We start from the raw sequence: 25,255 nt of genomic DNA, 5'->3' as shown, positions 1-25,255 counted from the left end.
CTGATAGGTTGTCCTTTAGCCCAAACCCTCCATGCAGATAGTTATTGTGCCATTAGCTCAACTGAAAAGCTAAGAAGAATTTGCCAAAAATATGGTGGCCAGTTAATAGCAAAATAGTGAGGACACAATTAGAAAAAGGCTAACCAAAGTGGCTCCTAGAAGACCTAAGGAACTGTGTCAGGGAATTATATACTCCATACCTCTATCACCATGTCAAAAAGTATATATTGGTTAGACTGGAAGGCCATTGAAGACCAGGATGGTAGAACATAATGCAAACAATCAACTTCTGCCATAAATATACCCACGGACTTGGCCTTCACTACAGTCTATGGCAGAGCATACCACAGATTTAATACTCTCTGGCTATTAAAAAAAACCTCATTACCTCTCATCTAAAAGGTCACTCCTCAATTTTGAGGCTGTTCCCTCTAGTGCTGGATACCCCCACCATCTACCTGATCCAGTCCTTTCAACATTTGGTAGGTTTCAATGAGATCCCTATGCATTCTTCCAAATTCCAGTGAGTACAGACCCAAAGTTTCCAAACACTCCTCATATGTTAAGCCCTTCTTTCCCAGAATCATCCTTGTGAATCTCCTCTGGCCTCTCTCCAATGTCAACACATCCTTTCAGAGATATGGGGTCTGAAACTGTTGACAAGACTCAAAGAGCGCCTGACTAGTGTTTTATAAAGGCTCAGCATTATTTCCTTGCTTTTATATTCTATTCCCAATGAAATAAATCCCAACATTGCATTTGCCTTCTCTACTCACCCTGTAAATCAACCTTCTGGGAGTTTTGCACAAGGACTCCTAAGTATCTCTGCACCTCTGACGTTTGAGTCTCCTTCCCATTTAGGTAATAGTCTGCAGTATTGTCCCTTTTACCAAAATGCATTATCATACTTTCCCAAACACTATATTCCACCTGCCATTCTTTTGGCCATTCTTCCAATTTGTCTAAGTCCTGCTGCAATTGCATTGCTTCCTCAGCAATACCTACCCCTCCACCTAACTTTGTATCATCTGCAAACTTTGCCACAAAACCATCAATTCCATTATCCAAATGACTGACAAACAATGTGAAAAGTAGTGGTCCCAATACTGAGGAACACCACATGTCACTGTTAGCCAATCTGAAAAGGCCCCTTTTATTCCTACTCGCTGCCTTCTGCTTGACAGCCAATGCTCTATCCATTTGTAATACCTTAGGATTTTATCTTGTGTAGCAGCCTCATGAGTGGCACCATATGAAATGCCTTCTGAAAATCCAAGTAAATGACATCCACTGCCTCTCATTTGTCCACCCTGCTTGTTCCTTCCTTAATTGATGGGGGGACAGGTAATGTTGAGGAAACAGGTAGGCTGCAGAAGGAGTTAGATTAGGAGAATGGGCAAGAAAGTGGCAAATGAAATACAATGTTGGAAAATACATGGTTATGCACTTTTGTAGTAGAAATAAATGTGTGGATTATTTTCAAAATGGGGAGAAAATCCAAAAATATGAGATGCAAATGGTCTTGGGAGTCCTTGTGCAGAACACCCTAAACATTACTTTGTAGGTCGAGTCAGTGGTGAGGAAGGCCAGTGTAATGTTGAAGAGCAGCATGTGATGCTGAGGCTTTATAATGCACTGGTGAGGCCTCACCTTGAGTTTTGGGTTCCACATCTGAGAAGAGATGTGCTGGCATTGGAGAGGGTTCAGAGGTAGTTCACAAGGATGATTACGGGAACGAAAGGGCTATCATAAGGTTTTGGGTCTGTACTCGCTGGAATTTAGAAGTATGAGAGGGGATCTCATTGAAACCTTTTGAATGTTGAAAGGCTTAGACAGAATAGATGTGGAAAGAATGTTTTCCATGGTGGGGGAGTCTAAAACAAGAGGGCACAGCCTCAGGATAGAGGGGCGTTCATTTAAAACAGAGATGCAGAGAAATTACATTATCCAGAGGATGGTGAATTTGTTACCACAGGCCGGTGTGGAGCCCAGGTCGTTGGGTGTATTTAAAGCAGAGATTGATAGGTTCTTGATTGGACACGGCATCCAAGGTTATGGGGAGAAGTCCAGGGAATGAGGTTGAAGAGAGGAAAAAGGATCAGTCGTGATTGAATGAAGGAGTTCACTCAATGGGCCAAATATCCTAATTCTGTTACTATGTCTTATGGAAGAAATTTTTAACAGATTTCAGGCAAGATTTCCATTTACAGAAACAATGCTGACTTTGACTTATTGTATTGTTAATCTCCAAGTACCCCAGAACCTCATCCTTAATAATAGACCCCAACCATTTCCCAACCACTGAGGTTAGGCTACATGGCCTATAATTTCTTTGCCTTCCTCACTTCTAAAAGAATGGTGTGACTTTTGCAATTTTCCAGTCCTCTGGGACCATGCATGAATAAAGTGATTCTTGAAAGATCATGACCAGTGCATTCATAATCCCTTCAGTAACCTCTTTCAGCACTGTGGGATGTAGTCTATCTGATCCAGGTGACTTATCCACCTTAAAACCTTTGGGTTTGCTTAGCATGTTTTCCTTTATAATAATAAAGGCACTCACTTCTGCTTGACACTCATGGACCTCTGGCACACTGCTAGTGTCTTCCAATGAGGGCCCATTAAATTCATCTGCCATTTCTTTGTTCCCCATTACTACCTTACTGGCATCATTTTGCAATGGTCCAATAGCAACTCTCACCTCCCTTTTACTCCTTATATAAATGATAGAACTTCTAGTATCTTGCTTTATATTACTGGCAAGTTTGCACTCCTATTTCATCTTTTCCCTTTTTATAGCTCTCTTAGTTGTGTTTTGTTGGATTTTAAAAGCTTCCCAATCATCCAACTTTCCACTCATATTTGCTACTTTATACGCTCTTTCCTTTGCTTTTATGCAGTCCTTAACTTCTCTTCTCAGCCATAGTTGCCTGCGTTTACCATTTGAGAACTTCTTTTGTAGAACAATATCTATTCTGCACATTGTGAACTATTCCTCAGAAACTTCAGTCATCTCTGCTTTGCTGTCATCCCCACCAGTATCTCCCTCCAATCCACCTGGTCAAGCTCCTCTCTCATGCCTCTGTAATTCCCTTTATTCCATTTTGATATTGATACAAGTGAGTTATGCTTCTCCCTCTGAAATTGCAATATGAAATCAACCATATTATAATCACTGCCTTCTAATGGTTCCCTTACATTAATTTCCCAAATAAGATCTTGGTTATTACACAACACCTAATCTAAGATGGTGTTTTCCCCAAGTAAGCTCAAGTATAAGTTGCTCTAAGAAGCCATCTCGTAGGCATTCAACAAATTTCCTCTCTTGCGATCTGACACCAACCTGATTTTCCCAATCCCCTTGCATATTGTTCTGCATTACAATTGTGTAATTGCCTTATAACATGCCTTTTTCAGCTCCTTTAGCAATCTCAACCCCACATCTTGGCTGCTATTTGGAGGCCTGTATATGATACCTTTGCAGTTTTTTCACCCTTGCAAATTCTTAATTCTACCCACAAAGATTCAACATTCTTTGACCCTATGTCACTTCTTTCTAAAGATGTACAGGTTTCCCCCGCTATCCAAAGGTAGAGTGTTCATATGAAACTGTTTGTAGGCCGAAATATCATAAAGCGAAGAAGCAATTACCATTATGGGAAAATTTTTTGAGTGTTCCCAGACCCAAAAAATAACCTACCAGATCATACCAAATAACACATAAAACCTAAAATAACACAAACATATAGTAAAAGCAGGAATGATATGATAAATATACAGCCTATATAAAGTGGAAATATTGTATGTACGGTGTAGTTTCACTTATCAAAATTGGGAAGACAGCGAACCCAAATTGATTTGGAGAAAAAAAATAGGCACGTACGCGCATACGTACGTACACGCATATGCACAATATACGCATACGCATGTACACGCATCCGCACACAACTGCCCGCACAAGGCTTCACGGTAATTGTAGTCTTTCTCGGGATAAACATAAAGCGGGTGTCTTTTTTTCATAAAAGCGAAAATCCTCTAATGTAGGTCTTTCGTAATGGCAAGCTGTCGTAAAGCAAATGTTTGAAAAATGGGGCCACCTGTAATTCCATCTCTTACCAAGAGAACCACTCCACCACCTATGTCTTCCTGCCTGTCCTTTCAATACAATGTATCTACTTTGATGTTAAACTCCTAACTATGGCCTTCTTTCAGCTATGACTCAGTAATGCCCATAACATCATACCAGCCAATCTCTAATTGAGGCATGAGTTTGTCCACCTTATTCTGATTGCTATGCGCATTTAAATGCAGCACCTTCTTTCAGTCTTGCATTTTTTGCGCTTGAGTTTTTCCTCTGTGGTGCAATTTAACTCTTTGGTCAGTCTGATTTGGACCCAGTGATTAGCTTGTCCTTTCTTAGATTCATGTTACATCCAATCACCTACTTGTAAACCTGCTGGCTGATCCTCAGCTTTATCATTTTTGGTTCCCATCCCCCTGCTGTATTAGTTTAAACCACTCCCAACAGCTCTAGTAAAGCTCCCTGGGATTCAAGTTCAACCCATCCCTTTTGTATAGTCCTACCTGCTCCAGAAGAGGTCCTAATTATTTAGAAATCTGAATCCCTGCCCCCAATCCAATTCTTCAGTCACTGCCATCTCATTTTATTCCTATCATTACTGTTGCCTTGTATAGGCAGCAATCCCAAGATTAATAGGGTTTGCCCTAAAAAATTGACCAATCAGTACAAGGCCAATTCAAACTAAACAATCAGGAACAGGTAACTCAGATCCAGCCATTCAAATTTGAGCATTAAGTCCTGCTCATGCCCTGCTCACTTAAGAGGGTATAAAAGGAGGTGTCTGCAGGAGGATGTCATTTTACTAACTTGTAGCTGAAGAAGACAGTTGAGTTTACAGTTGAAACATTTCAATAGTATCTGTAAATACGTGATGGTTAAGGCCAAAGGATCGTATGGATAGATTTGATAACCAGTCATAAAGCTTTCCTAGTCACGTAATTAATTTTCTTGCAATAAAGAACATTGTATCTTCAGGGTTGTTAACTGTACATACATGAAAGCAGATGCAAATCTTTCAATATCTCATCATTTAAAACTCCTCCACTTGTTTGATTCCCCCCCCCCACCAAAGTGGATGGTATTTCATTTTTCCAACTTGTGTTTAATGAGATAATTTTTCCAAATTATGTTGCATGGTATTTGATCAGTGGCAAATCAAAGATCAGCAGAGGGAGAAGACGTGACTCATTCAGGTTGACGAGTGAACTTTAACAAGCAGTGCTTCACAAGAGTTTTGACGTTTGAACAGTGGTGAATCAGAGATTGAGATTTATGAGGAAGAGCAAATTAAAATAAATCAGGGTATGTGGAGAGACCTTTGTTGGAGTGGCTGTTATGTGAGTGGACAGTGTTAGAGTGGGGTTTTAGAAGCTTTGGCTCTTTGAGGCTTTAGCGAGGAGTCTCTTCAATAAGCAAAAAGCTGTAGCTAGATTATTTTTCAGTTTATTGATTGTTTCCTTCATTAAAATTGCACAGTTAGAGCAGTAGGGATGCTAGACAGGATAGTTGAATGCTCCTCTAATGGGATATGGTAAGGCTGAGAGATCTTTTGTGTTCCTGATGACTTCTTCTGGAAGACATGGAGGGATTGTTTACGGAGTCTCTGTGTGTGGAAGTTAAGAACAGGAAGGGGTCAATAACTCAACTGGGTGTTTTTTATAGACCACCCAATAGTAACAGGGATGTTGAGGAGCAGATAGGAAGACAGAGTCAGCAAAGGCTTAGGTTGTTGTTATGAGAGATTTTAATTTCCCAAATATTGATTGGCATGTCTCTAGAGCATGTGGTTTAGATGGGGTGGAGTTTGTTAGGTGTGTTCAAGAAGGTTTCTTAACAAAATATGTAGATAAACCTACAAGAGGAGAGGCTGTACTTGATCTGGTATTGGGAAATGAACCTGGTCAGGTGTCAGATCTCTCAGTGGGAGAGCATTTTGGAGATAGTGATCACAATTCTATCTCCTTTGCCATAGTATTGGAGAGGGATAGGAACAGACAAGTAAATAAAACATTTAGTTGGTGTAAGGGGAAATATGAGGCTATCAGGTAGGAACTTGGAAGCATAAATTGGAAACAGATGTTCTCAGGAAAATGTACGAAAGAAATGTGACAAATGTCAGGGGATATTTGCGTGGAGTTCTGTATACATATATTCCAATGAGACAGAGAAAGGATGGTAGGGTAAAGGAATGGTGGTGTACAAAGGCTGTTGTAAATATAGTCAAAGGAAAAGAAGAGCTTATGAAAGGTTCAAAAAGCTAGGCAATGATAGAGAGCTAGAAGATTATAAGGCTAGCAAGAAAGAGCTCAAGAATGGGCCATGAGAAGGCCTTGGCAGACAGGATTAAGGAAAACCCCAAGGCATTCTACAAATATGTGAAGAGCATAGGGTACAAGGCATCTTGGATCGAGGTTTCAGCATTATTGAATTGAATTGACTTTATTACTTGCATCCTTCATGTACATGACGAGTAAAAACCTTCATGTTACGTCTCTGTCTAATTCATATAGTAATTTATAATAAATATTATGTACAACAGGCTAGTCAATATAACATAGAAATGCATTTGTGTAAGTATGAGTTAAGCAGTCTGACGGCCTGGAGTGGGAGGGTGAGCAGCCAGCAGTTGTGGCCTATAAGGGGTACCAGTGACATAGGTAGGAAGAGGGATGAGGTTTGCAAAGTGAATTTAGAGAGTTAGGTGCTAGATTGAAGCACAAGACTTCCAGGGTTGTGATTTCAGCCATGTGCTATTGTGGCCAGAAATAGATGGTTAAAGAGTAGTAGTAGGAAGGAGGACTTTAAATTTTTGGATCATTGCAATCTTTTCCAGGGAAGGTGGAACCTGTACAGAAGCACCAATACTGCAGGAGGACTAATATCTCAGCAGGATAGTCTACAAGTACTGTATCGGAGGGGTGGTGTTTAGATTTGCAAGGGGATGGGAACCAAAGTGCCAGAATGAATAGTTGAGTGGTTCTGCAGACAGATGTTGTTAAGACGTCAGACAAAGTTAGGAAACAAAAGGTTGAGTATGGTGGGACTAATATTCTGAGTTGCGTATATTTCAAAGCAAGAAATATTGTAGAAGAGACAGATGAGATCAGGGCCTCAATCAACTTGTGGAATTATGATATTGTAGCCAAGAGTCCTGATGAAGGGTCTCGGCCCGAAAGGTCAACAGTGCTTCTCCTTATAGATGCTGCCTGGCCTGCTGTGTTCCACCAGCATTTTGTGTGTGTTGTTTGAATTTCCAGCATCTGCAGATTTCCTCATGTTCGAACAGATTGACAATATTGTTATTAAAGAGTAAAGTGTGTTGCCTTTAATCAACTGTGGGATTGAGTTCAAGAGCCATGATGTAATGTTAGAGCAATATAAGACCTTAGTTAGACCCCACTTCGAGTACTGTGGTCACCTCTCCACAGGAACGATGTAGATAGAGTGCAGAGGAGATTTACAAGGATGTTACCTGGAATGGAGAGCATGCCTTATGAGAATAGGTTGAGTGAATTTGGCCTTTTCTCCTTGGAGTAACAGTGGATGAGAGGTGACCTGATAGAGGTGTATAAAATGATGAACCTCTTTGAGCATGTAGATCACCAGAGGTTTTTTCCCAGGGCTGAAATGGCTGATGCAAGGGTGCATAGTTTTAAGGTGCTTGGAAGTAGGTACAAGGGGGATGTCAGAGGTAAGTTTTTCACACAGAGAGTGGTGGGTATGTGGAATGCACTGCCAGCAAAGGTAGTAGAGGCAGATACAATAGGGTCAATAGGGTCTTTTAAGTCTTTCTTAGATAAGCACATGCAGCTTAGAAAAATAGAGGGCTATGCGGTAGGGAAATTCTAGGCCGTTTCTAGAGTAGCTGTCATGGTTGGTACAACATTCTATGTTTGTATTGGAAAGGTTCTGCCAGGTGTGGATTGGGACAGGCCGCTTTCTGGCAAAGGTGTACTTGGTAAGTGGGAGGCCTACAAAGTGAAATTTGAGAATACAAAGCTTGTATGTGCCTGGCACAGTAAAAGCCAAAGATAACAGTTTCAGAGAACCTTGGTTTTTGAGAGATATTGAGACCATTAGAAACATAGAAAACCTTCAGCACAGTAAGGTCCTTTGGCCCATAAAGTTGTGCCAAACATGTCCCTACCTTAGAAATTACTAGGCTTACCTGTAGGTCTCTATTTTACTAAGCTCCATGTACCTATCTAAAAGTTTCTTAAAAGACCTTATCATATTCACCTCCACCACCGTTGCTGGCAGCCCATTCCATGCACTCACCACTCTCTGAGTAAAAAACTTACCCCTGACATCTCCTCTGTACCTGGGAAAAAGCCTCTGGCTATCCACACGATCAATGCCTCTTAACATCTTATATACTTGTTAAGAAAAAAAAGGGGCTGCATAGCAGGATCGGGCAGGTAAGAACAATGAAATAGTTGAGGAATATAAGAAATGCAAGATAGCACTTAATAAAGAAATCAAGGGGGTTAAAAGAAGATATGAGGTTGCTCTAGCAGACAAGGTGAAGGAGAATCCTAAGGGCTTCTACAGATATGTTAAGAACCAAAGATTACAAGGGACAAAATTGGACCTTTGTAAGATCAGAATGTTAATCTGTACATGGAGCCAAAAGAAATCTTAAATTGATATTTTTGCATCTGTATTTACTCAGAAGATGGACACAGCTTCAGTAGAAGTGATGCAAATCAGCAGTGAAGTCATAGGCCCTATACAAATTTCAGAGGAGCAGGTGTTTGCTGTCTTGAAGCAAATCAGGGTGAATAAATCCCAAGGACCTAACAAGGTGTTCCCTTGCACCCTGTTGGAGGCAAATGGAGAAATTGCAGGGTCCAATGAAAAAATATTTAAAGCATCCTTAGCGATAGCTGACCCGAATAGTTTTTCTGAGATCTTGGTCGGCAGAGCAGCGGCTCTGTATGGATTATGGAAGAGTCGTAAACAAGGGAAGAGAGCCGGTGCGCTTGTTAAACTGAGACTGCGGGGATTCCGCACCGCGCTCCCAGCGATACACCTCGCTAACGTTCGCTCTCTTCCTAATAAGTTGGACGAGCTGCTTCTTCTGACCAGAACCAGTAGAGACTTTGCGAATTCTGCAGCTCTTTGTTTCACTGAAACGTGGCTCGGTGATTCCGTTCTGGACGGAGCTCTGCACATCCCCGGCTTCCAGCTGCTGCGAGCGGACTGCGTCAAGGAGTTATCGGGGAAATCAAGGGGTGGTGGAATCTGTTTTTACATCCATGAAGGCTGGTGCACTGATGTTAAGGTTCTTCACAGACACTGCAACCCGAACCTGGAGTTTCTCGTTCTGAACTGTAAGCCTTTCTATTCACCGCGAGAGTTTTCCTCATTTATCCTTGTCAGTGTTTATGTTCCATCTCAGGCCAATGTGAGCGAGGCCGTTCGGCGGCTGGCTGATCATATTATGCGTTTAGGAGATTTCAACAGAGCTAAACTGAATCACGAACTCCCGAAATACAGACAACATGTTAACTGCCCCATCAGGGATAGTAACACTCTGGACCACTGTTATACTATCATAAATAATGCTTACCGTTCTATTCCCCGTGCAGCCTTAGGACTCTCTGACCACTGTCTGATCTACCTCATCCCAGCCTATAGGCAGAGACTTAAATCTGCTAAGCCTGTGGTGAGGACAGTGAAGAAGTGGACCAGTGAGGCGAAACAGCAACTTCAGGACTGTTTTGACACCACTGACTGGGGTGTCTTTGAAGCTGTAGCCACCAATATACATGAACTGACAAGACACTGTGATATCCTACATCAGTTTTTGTGAGGATGCATGTGTACTCACAAAAACTTTCCGGACCTTCGCCAACAATAAGCCATGGTTTACCCCCAGACTCAGACATCTTCGCCAAGCTAAGGAGGACGCCCACAGGAGTGGGAATAGGGCCCTGTACAGGCTGGCCTGAAATGCACTGACCAGAGAAATCAGAGTGGCCAAGCGGCTGTACTCCGAAAAGTTGAGGAATAATTTCTCAGCTAACGACTCATTGTCGGTGTGGAGAGGCCTGCAGGAGGTCACTGGCTACAGGAGACGCACTGCCCCCCCCCCCCCCCCCTGCTGAGGTTAACAAAGCTTTGGCTGACGACCTTAATACCTTTTACTGTAGATTTGAGAGGGTCCATCTTACACCTGTCCCTCCCCCCTCTTTGGTCTTTCTTCCTGCCTTCCCTCGACCATCACTCACTGGCACTCATCCTCCAATCACTGCAATCACCTCCCCACCATCTCTGCCCAGCTCCCCTAGATCACAGCTTAGAATCAGCGAAGGAGAAGTATGTCGACTGTTCCAGCGACTTAAGACCCAAAAATCTCCAGGCCCAGATGGGGTCTCCCCCTCCTGTCTACAAGCCTGTGCTGATCAGCTGGCTCCCATCTTTACTCAGCTCTTTAATAGATCTCTGGAGATGAGTGAGGTTCCGACTTGCTTCAAGCGCTCTACCATCATCCCGGTCCCCAAGAAACCCACTATCACAGGACTGAACGACTACAGACCTGTCGCACTGACATCTGTGGTCTTTGAACGCTTGGTGTTGAACCACCTGAAGACCCTCACCAGCAGCCTGCTGGATCCCCTGCAGTTTGCCTACCGGGCAAACAGTTCAGTAGACAATGCAGTCAACCTGGGACTGCACTATATCCTGCAACATCTGGATCGTCCTGGGACCTATGCTTGGATGCTGTTTGTGGATTTCAGTTCAGCGTTTAACACCATCGTCCCTCATACCCTCTGCTCCAAATTGTCTCACCTCATTGTGCCACCTGACCTCTGCGATTGGATTACAGCTTCCTGACCAACAGAAGTCAGCAGGTAAGGATGGGACAGGTCACCTCGGATACTCGAATCACCAACACCGGCGCCCCCCAGGGGTGTGTCCTCTCTCCACTGCTGTTTTCCCTCTACATCAATGACTGCACCTCCTCCAACCCCTATGTGAAGCTTTTGAAGTTTGCAGACGACACCACCATCATCGGACTCATCCAGAACAGTGATGAATCTGCATATCGACAGCAGGTGGACCAACTCGTGCTCTGGTGCAGTCGGAACAATCTGGAGCTAAACCTGCTCAAGACAAAGGAGATGATAGTGGATTTCAGGAGACATCCCCCAGTTATGTCCTCAGCAGCCCTGTGTCCACCGTGGAGAACTTCAGGTTCCTGGGAACCTCCATCTCTCAGGATCTGAAGTGGGAGCAGAACATCAGCTTCATCCTGAAGAAGGCCCAGCAGCGGATGTACTTCCTGTGGCTCTTGAGGAAATATGGTCTGCCTCAGGAATTGCTGCTGCAGTCCTACACTGCAGTCATTGAGTCTGTCCTGTGCACCTCCATCACTGTGTGGTTTGGAGCCGCCACCAAGCAGGATAGAACCAGACTACAGTGCACAGTGAGGACTGCCGAGCGCATCATTGGAGCCTCCCTGCCCTCTATTGTGGACCTGTACTCTTCCAGGTTGAAGAAAAGGGAAGGGAAAATCATAAAAGACTCCTTCCATCCAGCGCACGGACTGTTTGAACTGCTTCCGTCTGGTAGGTGCTTCAGATCCTTCCAGACTAAGACTCATAGGCACTGGAGGTTTTTTCCCTACTGCGGTCACTTTGCTGAACAGTTAACTGCCAGTTAAATGTCGGCTAACTATTACTTGGTTTGCACTACCTGTATGTATAATCTATATTTTCATTTATATTTATATTTATCATTATTATTGTTGTGAGCAGAGAGACAACATCTGCCGGAAGTAAATTCCTTGTATATGCACAGGTACTTGGCGATTAAATTCTGATTTTGATTATAGGCCAGTGAGCCTAGCATGAATAGTAGGAAGGTGAATGGATGGTATTCTTTTTTTTTGTAATTTATTTTTTTATTGACATTCATTAAACAAACATTTCCATAAGATGTATTTCAGACATTGTACATATATATCATATAATCATATATATCACAAAATCTCCAGGAAGTATTTATCCGGGGTATACAGTTATAGAAAAGAGTAGAAAGAAAAAAACAAGTAAAAGGAAAGAACTATGTACAAGTAGGGATTCTAATAGACCAGATATTGGATAGACAACAATTGATTAGGGATAGTCAGCACGGCCTTGTGCATGGTAGGTCATGTCTAATTAATCTTATAGAGTTTTTTGAGGATGTTACCAGGAAAATTGGTGAAGTAAAGGCAGTGGGTGTTGTTTGCATGGACTTCAGCAAGGCATCTGGCCAGGTCCTGCATCAGAGGTTCGTCAAGAAGGTTCAATTGCTTGGTATTCAAGATGAGGTGGTAAATTGGATTAGACATTAGCTTTGGAAGAAGCTAGAGAGTGATTGGTAGATGGTTGCCTCTCTGACTGGAGGACTGTGACTACTGGAGCGCAACAGGAGTCAGTGCTAGGTTCGTTGTTTGTTATTTACTGTATATCAGTGATCTGGATGATCATGTTCTTAACTGGATCGGCAAATTTGCAGATGACACCAAGATTGGGGGTGTAGTGGATAGCGAGGAAGACGATGAAAGCTCGAAGTGGGATTTGGACCAGCTAGAATAATGGGCTGAAAAATGGCAGATGAAATATAATGCAAATGAGTGTGAGATGTTGCACTTTGTGAATACCAACCATGGTAGGTCTTACACAGTGAATAGTAGGCACTGGGAAGTGCGGTAGAACAAAGGAATCTGGGAATACTGGTCCATAATTCATTGAAAGTGGCATCACAGGTAGATAGGGTTGTTAAGAAAGCTTTTGTTACACTGTCCTTCATAGATCGAAGAATTGATTTCAGGAGTTGTGATGTTATGTTGAAGTTGTATAAGATGTTGGTGTAGCCTAATTTGTCATATTGTGTGCTGTTTTGGTCACCAACCTACAGATAAGATCTAAAATAGATTGAAAGAGTAGAGAGAAAATTTACAAGGATGTTGCCAGGACTGGAGGACCTGAGTTATAAGGAAATATTGAATAGATTAGAAGATTGTTCCCTAAAACTTGGAAGATTGAGAGGAAATTTGCTAGAGGTACACAAAATGATGAGGTGTACAGTTAGTGTAATTGCAAGCAAGTTTTTTCCACTATTTGTTTGAGGCTACAACTAGAGGTCATGGGTTAAGGCTGGAAGGTGAAATGTTTAGGAGAAACATGAGAAGAAACTTCTTCACTCAGAGTGTGGAGAATGTCAAACGAGTTGCCAGCACAAGTGGTGGATACAATTTTGATTTCAAATGAAGTTTGGATAGGTACATGGATGGGAGGACTATGGAGCGCTATGGTTGGAGTGCAGATTATGGGACTAGGCAGTTTAAATGGTGTGACACAGACTTGATGGGCCAAAGGGCAGGTTTCTGTGCTGTAGCTTTCTATTTTCTCTATGACTTGATGTCCTTACCCATTCATTTATACAGCTTATATCTACTTGAGGCCTGCTCTACCAGGCACACTGAACCTATGGTATGCATACTGAAAAAGGCACATGCAGAAATGTTGTTGGTATGGGAGTGTAATGCCTCAATTCATTATGCCAAAAATGCATTTTTAAGTATTTACCAAACCTGAAAGGATTCATGCTAGATTTTGAGGTTCCTGAAAGAGACACTGAGAGCCTTCCAATGCAAGTTTTGGACATTATTATTTCAACTGCTGAACGATTTTTTTTAAGATTCAGTAAGTTCAGGGTTTTTAAAGAAATTTTTAAAAATCATAAGATATGCAGATATTATAACATTAGATAAACTAAATTTGGAAATGTTGCAGTGGTTGAATTGGATAATTTTAAAGTCCAGTTGATTGATTTTCAAAGTAGTTCAATTCGGAAGCAAAGCTTTGTTGATTTAAAAAATGAGCTAGAAAATATTGAAAGAAATCACAGACAGGGCCAAAGCATAAAAATCTGGACAGTGAAGTTCTGAAACTCTGGAATTTTGATTCTGAGACTTTTAACTGAAAAATCTTGCAATGCTAATATTAACAGTATTTTTATTGACATTCTGATGTGCATTATTATTTTCAGTTGTGAACTTGGTCAAGAAAAATATAGGAGTAGACTTGCTAATGAACCTAAGTGCATAGCTCTCAAAATAACCAAATAGAAACCCTATGTAAAATATTTGTCATCATTTTGCAGCACCAGAAGCCTCATTGATAGTAGCTTGTTTATTTTCCTTTCCTTGATCTTTATTAATGTGCACCAAAGCTTATAATTTCACTTTCGCATTTCTTTATATATGAGGTACAATAACAATGCTGCTGAGAAATTTTTTTTTCAATTGTCTATTGAAAGGCTAGTATTAATTTGTCCTGCTGACCTTGTGTGCGAAGTAGGAAGTAAACAATTCAGCAGTAAACCCAAATGCACTCAGTTGAACATGGGAGTCAGGACATCACATCAAAGCTTTTGGCGCTTTATTGGGCAGCACATGTATAGACAATAGAATTAGAATAAAACTGAGAGAGAACCAGAAAAATACCGTAAGTACTTAATAATAAGTACTTTATTTATTTCAAGTGGGAAATTCTTTCGTTACAGCAGCAACATTTAAAAATACACTTAGCAGTGTGCAGACTTAACCAATAATAATGTACAGCATAATAATATGCATCTCTGTGCGCTTGGACGCTCTTGAAACACTGTGATCTGGGGAATGAGCGTGTAGCCAGGTTTCAGTTAAGCACAAAAACATTGCACTCCCAATATTCCCTCTGTGTCTTAATCAGTGCACCAAACTCATCTGTCTTGTTTCCCCAGGACCTCATGTTTGTTATGATGATCGTAGGAGTATAGGGTTTATTTTTTCTCCACTTAGCTTTAACTTTCACTCCAGCCCTGCAGCCTCGGCATCACCTCCCAAACTCCCGTGGGATCTTGAGCCACACTCTGGCTGTAGCGTTGGTTTGTGTAACTCAATCCGCTGGTCTCTGTAATAAGCACAACATTCACTCAACTTTTGCTCCAAACACAAGGTAGCCATTTCAAAAGCAGCAAACTTGTGACTATTAAGTTGCACATTCATAAGAAATTAGGATATTAAGCTAGACTTAAAAGTAAAATATCCAAAAAAGTTCAAAGTAAATTTATTATCAAAGTACATGTATGTACAACATTTGTATATATGTCACCACATGAAATCATGATACTGAATTTCTTGTGGGCATATTCAATATCCAATAACCCTAATAGTATCAGTGAGAGATCACACCGAGGGGGACAGCCAGTATGCAAAGACAACAAAAAAAAAAGAAAAAAAAACACCTTGTGGTGCATCTACACTGATAAAGCTTGAGGAGGAGATGTTGTCAATCCGAACAGACTGGGTTCTGCAAGTGAGGAAATCGAAGATCCAATTCTACAAGGAGGTATTGAGGCCAAGGTCTTGAAGTTACTGGTTAGTTTTGAGGGGATGATAGATTTGAATGTTGAGTTGTTCAATGAAGAGCATTATGATGTATGCATTTATGCTGTCTAGATGTTCTAGGGTTGAGTGAAGGGCGAATGAAATGGTATTTACTATGGGCCTGCTGTGCTGATAAGCAAATTGGATCCAAGTCTTAGTGAATACTCCTGTCCAGTGCTAAAGACTGAGCTAGGTATCCTGTTTTGGCTTGATACTTTCGGTGGGTTCACCCTCTTGAAGGATGTTCTCATTTTGGCCCCAAAGACTGAAATTATAGGGTCATCAGAGTCTGTGGGAGTTTGTGGTGATTCCTCTATGTTTTGATAGTCAGGCGAGCATAGGAGGCATTGAGCCCATCTGGAAGCATAGCATTGTTGTCACCTATGTCCCTCGATTTCACTTTATACACAAAATTATCTAGGTTATAAGTATACCTAATAAACCTGATTCGCGTCACATGCTGGTGATAATAAACAAAGTTTCAAGGTATACAAGAAGATTAATATTATGTAAGTGTTCCTTAAATTACCAAGGCTGGTCAAGCACTATACTAATAATCAAGAATAAACTTTTACATAATATTACACAAAATATTGCTCAGATAGCAATTTTCTCTACAAACTGAAACAACACTTATAGGTGATTATTTTGATGGTACAAGCAAAAGAAACATGTCGCAAGATTGTGTGTGTGACCTTTAGTCTGACTGAAAAACTCTACTTAGAGAAAAATGGCTATCCTCCTGTTGTGATCCAACAGAATTTCAAAATAGAAGTCAACAAGATTATTATTTAACAAATAAAGCTTGAACATCAATAATTTTGGAACAGGTTTCTAAAAAGCTTAATTTATTTCAATCTTGTCTCTGTTTTATTAATAGTAACACAACGAATATGCATAAAAATAACAGGACACATCTTTTTTTGTTTGAAGTCAATATTTATTGTTAATAATTCATTCAGTCAATTATAATCTCTACTCAAAATTATCATGACATGGGAAACTTTTTTAGATTATTGCCAATTTCAAAAATGTTTGCTGCCCCTGCTCTCTGCAATCTCCTTCTGCATTTATCTTTGTATCATGAGAAAACTTAAAAACATATAAATTAGAGACAGAAGTGGGCCATCTGGTACTTTAAACTTGCTCCACCATAATATTATTGTCACGTTGATTTTGCCTTCCAGTGTACTCAAGGTAACTTCTTACCTCTTTGCTAATAAAGTATCATTATCTTGACTTGCACTTCCATATGAGTTTTTTAAGGGAAGTATAGTTGCCTTAACTGTCTCAAATGGATGACCCCTTAATTTTAAACAGCTACACTGAGTTAGATTCTCCCACACATGGAAAAATATTCTCAACATCCATACTGTTAAGATTGCTTGTTTCGATTGCTTCCGTTGTCACTTTTCTGAAGTCCAATGGATACAAGCCTATCCTATCCAACCTTTCCCACACGAAACAAATGGACGTTTTGAGAATTAGTTTAGTGAATCTTCTCTGTTTTGGAGTGACTTGTTTTGTTGTTGCTGTCTTGTTTTGTTGTTGTTTGTGTTGTTCTGTGGAACATTGTGGACATGCTATGTTGACACTGGAATGTGAGGCGACAGTTGTGGGCTGCTCCTAATGCAAACAATGTTAACACAAACAATGCATTTCACTGTATGTTTCTGTGTGCATGTGTCATTTGATCATGGCTGATTTATTTTCCCTCTCAACCCCATTGTTGTACCTTCATCCCATAATGTTTGATACCCTTAATAATCAAGAATATATTACATCTACGTCAAATGCACCAATGGAAAGGTATATTTAGACTTTCAATTGAAGACAAATAATGTACACTGTACTCCTGATGTGGCCTCACCAGGCCTTACACAACAAAAGCCTGATTGTCTACTTTCGGTATTCAATTGCCCAGCAATAGATCATTGATTGAGATTGTGAATAGTTGCACTCTATACCAATCCCTGTAGCATTCCATTAGATACACCAGTAGCCTCCCTACCAGAAATTGTCATTACTTTGTCCTTTTTTGCAGGTTAGCTATGAGAATTATCATTCTTAATCACTTGTGCACTATTTTGTTTAATAATGTCTTGTATGGCACTTTTTCAAGAGCCTTCTGAAAGTCCAAATGCACCATTACCATTACTTAGCACTTATCTAATGTACTGTAAAAATAATAGTTGTTCAATGTAACTTCCCTTTATAAGTTCCTGTTGACTATGATTAGTATAATTATAATTTTATGAATGTTCTTCAACAACCTGCAACAAGCAAGTTTGTTTGCAGTTCCCTGTCTTTTTTAACCTATTGTTCCTGTAATAGTGGGGCTACCTTTGCTCCCTTCCAATTTGTGGGAAATGCTATGGTATTTTGGAACTTGACATCCAATTATCTCCGTTGCCACTTGACAAAAATTTGGAGTGCATGTCATCAGATCCTGAATGTTTATTAGCTTTCAGTCCTATTAACTTCTCCAGAGCTTTTAATTCAAATGTAATGCACATTTATTTGAGTTGCTTATTCTCTCTGAATTTTTTGCTTTTCACTATTTATGGGGGATTTTTGTTGCCTTCTATGAAGAAGGGTAGTGTTTATTTGATTAATATTTGTTTTGCAATTTCCTTTTTCTTCATTAAAAAAGTCTCAGTTTGTAGGAACCTTATATTACATTTTGATCATCTTTTATTAAAGAACTTTCTATTAGATTGATTTTGTAGTATATTTCCCTTATCCTATTTCTTAATCTTTCTTTACTGTATTCTGAGAATTTCCCAATCCCATGGTTCACTGCTCTTTCATGGCACATTACAAGGCTTTTTCCTTTACCTAAAATTATGTTTTAGTTTTTAGCCGTGAATGCTTCACTTTTGTGATTTTGTAGCTTGAAGAGATATACAGTGGATATCAGTTAATTGGGACACATCAGGGCCAGTACACTTTGGTTAAATTAAGCAGTTGCCCCAATTATCTGTAGTTTCATGGAAATAGTTAAAAAGGTACAAAAAAGAAAGACTACTATTTCACTGATTATTTAATTTATGTACAGTTCCTATAAAAAGTATTCACCTCCCTTGGAAGTTTTCTTGTTTTATTTTACAACATTGAATCCTAGTGGATTTAATTTGGCTCTTTTTGACACTGATCAACAGAAAAAGACTCCTTTGTGTCAAAATGAAAACAGATCTCTACAAAGTGATCTAAATTAATTACAAATATAAAACACAGAATAATTGATTGCATAAGAACTCGCCCTCTTTAATATGACACACCAAATCATCACTGCTGCAGCCCGGTTTTAGGTGTCACATAATTAGTTAAATGGAGATCACCATGTACAGTCAAGGTGTTTCAATTGATTGCAGTAAAAATACACCTGTATCTGGAAGGGTCAATTGCTGGTGAGTCAGTATCCTACCAAAAACTACACCATGAAGTCAAAAGAACACTCCAAGCAACTCTGCAAAAAGTTTATTGAAAAACACAAGTAAGGTGACGGATGCAAGAAAATTTCTAAGTCACTAAATACCCATTGGGGTGCAATTGTCAATCATCAAGAAGTGGCAAGAATATGGCATAGCTGTAAGTCTGCTTAGAGTAGGCTGTCCTCAAAAACTGAGTGACCTTGCAAGAAGGGGAGTAGTGAGGGAGGCTACCTTTGTCAATTCTGGATGAGTTAGAAGCTTCAGTGGCTGAGATGGGAGAGACTGTGCATACAACAACTGTTCCACCAGTCGCAGCTTTATGGAAGAGTGGCAAAGAGAAAGCCATTTTTGAAAAAAACTCACATGAAATCTCAGCTAGAGTTTGCCAGACCTACTGAGTTCCTGCAGCATGTGTGTTGTATTGCCTGTTGTTTCTTAACATTGGCACACCTCATCCAGTTACAATGGAAAACCATTGATTGAGAGACTCTTCAACATCTGGATTGTTACCTTCATTCTTTAGTTTTTTGGATATTTCATGTAGTCCCTCACGTAATGCCCATGCTTGTTGCAGTTTTACCACTGATGTGTCAAGCTTGCAATTGTAGGTTTCAGCATTCCAGTTATCTCTGCCAGCTGATGACAAGTGGTGTTAGGTTGATGGCTTTTAGTTTGGTCTAATAGGTGTTACGTCCATGGCCCCCTCCTTTTTGAGAATCGCAAGATTACTATTAAGTCAGGTCAGGAGACCCAGGAAATGAGAGAAAGACATGCAGAATCCACAAAGAGTTTGGAATGTGTCCTGGCCTCTGAAAGGCAGAACCATTGATAACGGTTATTGTCTCTTGGAGACGGAATTGTGTATTGAATACTGTACGATTTATCGAAGCCCCCAGGGAATGAACCGAGGGGGGTTGGTGGAGGGATTGCATCATCCCAACCTGATTGTCATCTGAGACCCTGTGAGTCAGGATAAAAGAGGGTCTGGGGAACAGCCCCTTCAGACGCACCAGAAGAAATGCTAGAACTCCTGCAACAGCGCAATAGCGAAAGCCGGTGGAAAACCCCACGTGCGTCCTTCTCCATTTGTCTCGGAATTGGTGGGCCTTTACCACGGAAGCACGGCTTTAGCTAACCACAAAGGGGAAATCAGTCCCCAACGACTCTCGAAGGATTGACATCATAAAAGGAATGGGCAAGTTAAACCTCCGTCTTTCTCTCCAACCAAAAAGCTGCAGCTTGAATGAACTTGAGTGACTTTTATATTTCTATCAGACAATACATTAACCCCTAGACAACGATAGAGCTATTTCTTATTGATTATTATTATACCCGCGCTTTTAGATTTAGTATTGACGACGTATATTATCTGTATGTTTGCATTGATATTTTTGTGTATTTTTATCAATAAGTACTGTTAAACATAGTACCATCGGACTTCAACGGACCTCTCTATCTTTGCTGGTAAGTGACCCAGTTATGGGGTACGTAACAGTTGGGGTTCTCGTCTCGGGATTTGACACCAAATTGGGAGGCCGATGAATCGGGCTTGTAAGTCTAAACTTGGATCTGGTTACGCGGGTAGCCAGATGGGAATCCAGCAAAGATGGACGTGGATGAATTTATAGAAAACCCGACTCTAGAGGCGCTAGAGGCAGCCACCAAATCGGACTTGATAAATCTGGCAAAAGGGCTAAACCTCACAGAGGTGAGGTTGTCTATGAAAAAGCAGGAGGTGCGAAGGGCAATAACCCAGTATTACATTGGGAAGAATGTGTTTGCAGCTGAGGTATTGGAAAATATCCCTGAAAAGGTACCAGCTAGTGGGACGGCTCAGTTAGAGTTGGAGAAATTAAGGTTGGAACATGCAATTAAGTGGAAGCAGCTGAGAAGGGGAAAGAAAGAGCCGAGAGAGAGAGGGAGCATGCACTCCAGCTAAAGGAGTTAAACGGGAGCAGGAAAGAGCTGAGAAACAAAGAGAGCATGAAATTCAGTTAAAACAGCTGGAAGCAGCTGAGAAAGCGAAAGAGAGGGCCGAGAAGAAGGAGGCAGAGGAACAGAGGAAACATGACTTGGAGATGGAGAAGTTAAGGCAAGGGCAAAGAGATCAAGGGTCAGACCGAGAGGAGTGGTTTAATGTTAGTTGGGAGTTGAGGTTAGTACCTCCGTTTGAGGAGACAGATGTTGATAGTTATTTCTTGCTTTTTGAAAAGGTGGCAGTGAATCAGGTGGCCCAAAGAGCAGTGGGTGGTGTTGTTACAAAGTGTGTTAAAAGGGAAGGCACAATGAGCATATACAGCATTGTCCATGGAGGAGGTAGAGGAGGAGAGTTAGGACAAAGTAAAGGTGGCCATTCTCCGGAGTTATGAGTTAGTATCAGAAGCGTATAGACATAAGTTCAGAAATTTAAAGAAAGGGTGGAATCAGACGTATACCGAGTTTGCCTATGAGAAGGATGTGCTCTTGGACCGTTGGAGTGCAGCAGAAATAGTGAACGAGGATTATTGGCGTCTCAGGGAGTTAATTCTGATTGAGGAATTTAAAGGTTGTGCTTTGGAGGATATCCGGATGTATTTGATGAGAAGCTGAATAAGTCCATCTCAGAATTTGCTAGGTTCACAGATGAATGTGCCCTAACCCACAAGACAAAGTTTTCCTCGAATAAAAGTTCCCAGAGAGACCGTGGGAACGATCGAGAAAGCCTGCCGGCTGAGAGCTAGTGGCAAGATTGAAGGGGAAAGGCAAGACGGCCAGAGATTTCCGGGCTTGACCTGTTTTAATTGTGGAAAGGGGGGGCATATTGCATCTAGGTGCTTTGCTCCGAGGAAAGAGACAGGAAAAGGGAAAGCAGCAGTCCCTATTGGATGTGCCGTGGTAATCAGTAAATTGACAAGAGAGCCCCGGGTAGACAGAGTACGAGAATGACCTGAGACTTGTATGTCAAACGGAACCGTGTCTGTAAGGGAGGGAGACACACCAGTTCCAGTACAGATCTGGAGAGACACGGGGGCTGAACTATCATTGATTAGTAGTAAGGTACTAGATTTTGGTCGCAAGATAGGAATGGTAGCTGTGAAAGGAATAGGAAAAGGGACAGAAATGCTTCCCTTGCATAGGATCATTCTGAATTGTGAGCTTGTTTCTGGACCAGTTGAAATGGGGGTGCAATCAGAATTCCCAAGAACTGATGCAGACGTCCTTCTGGGTAATGATTTAGCTGGTGGTAAGGTTTGGTCAGCAATGACGCTCCACCCCTAGTTTCCAAGATCTATCCCACATGCACGATCACTCGCGGCATGTTGAGAAAGGCAGCTGAGAAAGGGAGCAGTTTAAATCCGGCCAGTATCGATTTGGCTGAGACGTTTTTACCAACCCTGTACCACGAGGGTTTAGAGGGTGGTAAAACGAAGAGTAGTAAAGTGAAAGAGAGTAAGGGAGAGGAGGTAGACCTGCCCTTAGCGAGGAGAAAAGTTCTAGAGGCAGGAAATAAAGATGAGAAACAGATAGAGCTGTTAAAAGGTCCAGAGTTGGATATGGTTGATCTGTCTGGTTTGGCAGAACTGTTTGAAGAAGTTGAAAATTCTAAAGGTGTTCCCGATAATGAAATGAGGGCAGTCCTAGATGAAAAGGGTGCCCTTACCTTGAAGAAGTCTGCTGGGTTGGCAGATGAGGTTGTTTCAGCCCGCAGGGTTGAGTTTACTCTGGAAGGGAGTTGCCCAGAGAGTAGCTGGGAGAATCAGGGGAATTTAGAATTTGGACCGGGTACAGGTATTGAAAGCCTGACAGAGGCAAATGTCCCGTTTGAGTGTGTCCAAGATGTGGATGCACGTGGTACTGAACCTAGTAATGGAGCTCAGAAAAAGTTTGAGGTATTTGATTCAGTTGAAAAGGAATGCAGTCCTTGTGGGTCAGATAGACTTGCTTCAGGGAAGAAAGGGTTAACCTTGGTAATAGTGGGAAGTGAGAGTTCCCAGGTGTTTGTGCTCGAAGGTGTGTTAAAAGTTAATGCGGAGATCAAAAGTGGGGAGATGAATATTATTATTGAAGGAAAAGGGAAATATGTAGTTCCCAAATTGAATGAAGAAAATTTAAAGGCTGGATTGATATCAAAGGCAGCAACCAGGCTACAGAGACAATGGCGTGGTACCACAAAGCCTGCAAATCAATTACAGGTTGAGTTGGAAAGTAACAGGGCCCCACACACTATTGTTATTCCAGAGTGTGGTGTGAAAAGGCAGAATTTGAAATGCTGTTTGAATAAAGAGTTTGAACTGAAAACTAATAGCCTGAAGGGTCCTGATGAGAAAACTAGCAACTTGCGTAAAATTAAAAGAATTGGGTGGAATTCCAGAAGATGGTCTAAGTTTGGGACACATTGTTGATAAAATAACTCCTATGGAAGGAGCGGACGAAGGCCTATTTCGTCAGGGTGCCCAAGCTCCCCACGTGGGAATTAACCGGAAAAGAGGCGAGGGTTAATGGGGACGCCATTTTTAAATAGCAAAAGCCGGTTTTACGGGATTTCAACAAAGCATGTGAATAACAAAGACAACCCCCTGGAAGCCTGCCTGTTAAGTTTGAAAGCAACATAAAGATTAGTATTTGCATGAACTTTTGTAGTATACCCGTAAGCTATGATCACAACTCTTTAGTTTTTGTTTGCTAAAGAAAAATAAGACCTACAAATAGTTGGTTACTAAATTGGAGTCTGATGCTACAGGACTTTAGTAAGGTACAAGATGTTAAGGGATTAAAGGAAGTGACAATGCAATCGGTAACCATCTAGATACTGAATTGAATGTATAACTGTATTACTCTGTAGAAAAAAAACTTTGGTGTTGTGTTAGATTCTAAAATCCTGTAAGACTCTGTATTACTTCGTTTTTTTCCGATGGTGAAAAACGCGTTGAAGAAAGGGGTGTTACGTCCGTGGCCCCTTCCTTTTTGAGAATCGCAAGATCACTATTAAGTCAGGTCAGGAGACCCAGTAAATGAGAGAAAGACATGCAGAATCCACAAAGAGTTTGGAATGTGTCCTGACCTCCGAAAGGCGGAACCATTGATAACGGCTATTGTCTCTTGGAGACGGAATTGTGTATTGAATACTGTACGATTCATCGAAGCCCCCAGGGAATGAACCGAGGGGGTTGGTGGAGGGATTGCATCATCCCAACCTGATTGACATCTGAGACCCTGTGAGTCAGGATAAAAGAGGGTCTGGGGAACAGCCCCTTCGGACGCACCAGAAGAAATGCTAGAACTCCTGCAACAGCACAATAGCGAAAGCCAGTGGAAAACCCCACGTGCGTCCTTTTCCATTTGCCTTGGAATTGGTGGGCCTTTACCACGGAAGCACGGCTTTAGCTAACCACAAAGGGGAAATCAGTCTCCAACAACTCTCGAAGGATTGACTTCATAAAAGGAAAGGGCAAGTTAAACCTCTGTCTTTCTCTCCAACCAAAAAGCTGCAGCTTGAATGAACATGCGTAACTTTTATATTTCCATCGGACAATGCATTAACCCCTAGACAACGATAGAGCTATTTCTTATTGATTATTATTATACCCGTGCTTTTAGATTTAGTATTGACGACATATATTATCTGTATGTTTGCATTGATACTATTTTTGTGTATTTTTATCAATAAATACTGTTAAAAATCGTATCATCAGACTTCAACAGACCTCTCTATCTTTGCTGGTAAGTGACCCAGTTACTGGGTACGTAACATAGGGTAATTTTTTTTCGACAAATCTTTTCGTGCAATCTTGGCAAGCATCTGAAATATTTTAAAGTCAAAATCAAAAACAAAATTATCAAAAATCACTGTATTTTGAATTGGTGTCTTTGGCTGAAATGGATAACATAGCACAAACACATGCAACTGACATTTAAAAATTGTTTGCTCCAAGCATACCTCATGTCTGTTGGCCATATAAGTGCACGACTGGCGCTATTGCAAAACTGTTTGGCACCAGTCTTGTCTCTTGATTAAGTGGCATAGTGTCTCAGATATGTAAAGGTTGTCCTGGCTGCTTTCTCAATTAGCTTCTGTTCTTTAAGAGTTGTCTCAAATAAGCAGCAGCCCTGATTAACGGATGGCCTAATTAGCCAAAATCCACCTTGCAAACTTGGTGTTAATTCATTAATTTTTAGCCATTGATAATGAACTATCATAGCTTTTGTAGTCTACAAAAAGACATTTGTGCTTCATTTCTTTGTAGTTTGCTTTGATTAGATTTCCCACTTCTGACGCCTATTACTGATAAAAAGCTTTAATATGAATTTTTTCCATCCTTGCATATGTACCTTCAC

General features: G+C 41.0%; 1 protein-coding gene across 2 annotated transcripts in view; it reads left to right on the top strand.

The window, feature by feature from the left end:
* nbeaa (neurobeachin a) overlaps positions 1–25,255 on the top strand; it is a 790,167-nt gene that overhangs the window by 83,065 nt on the left and 681,847 nt on the right. The gene's annotated exons all lie outside the window — the stretch shown is intronic.

This window comes from Hypanus sabinus, chromosome 3 (genome assembly GCF_030144855.1).
Source record: "Hypanus sabinus isolate sHypSab1 chromosome 3, sHypSab1.hap1, whole genome shotgun sequence".
In the NCBI taxonomy this organism is placed as follows: Eukaryota; Metazoa; Chordata; class Chondrichthyes; order Myliobatiformes; family Dasyatidae; genus Hypanus; species Hypanus sabinus.
This window is presented reverse-complemented; position numbering and strand designations above follow the sequence as displayed.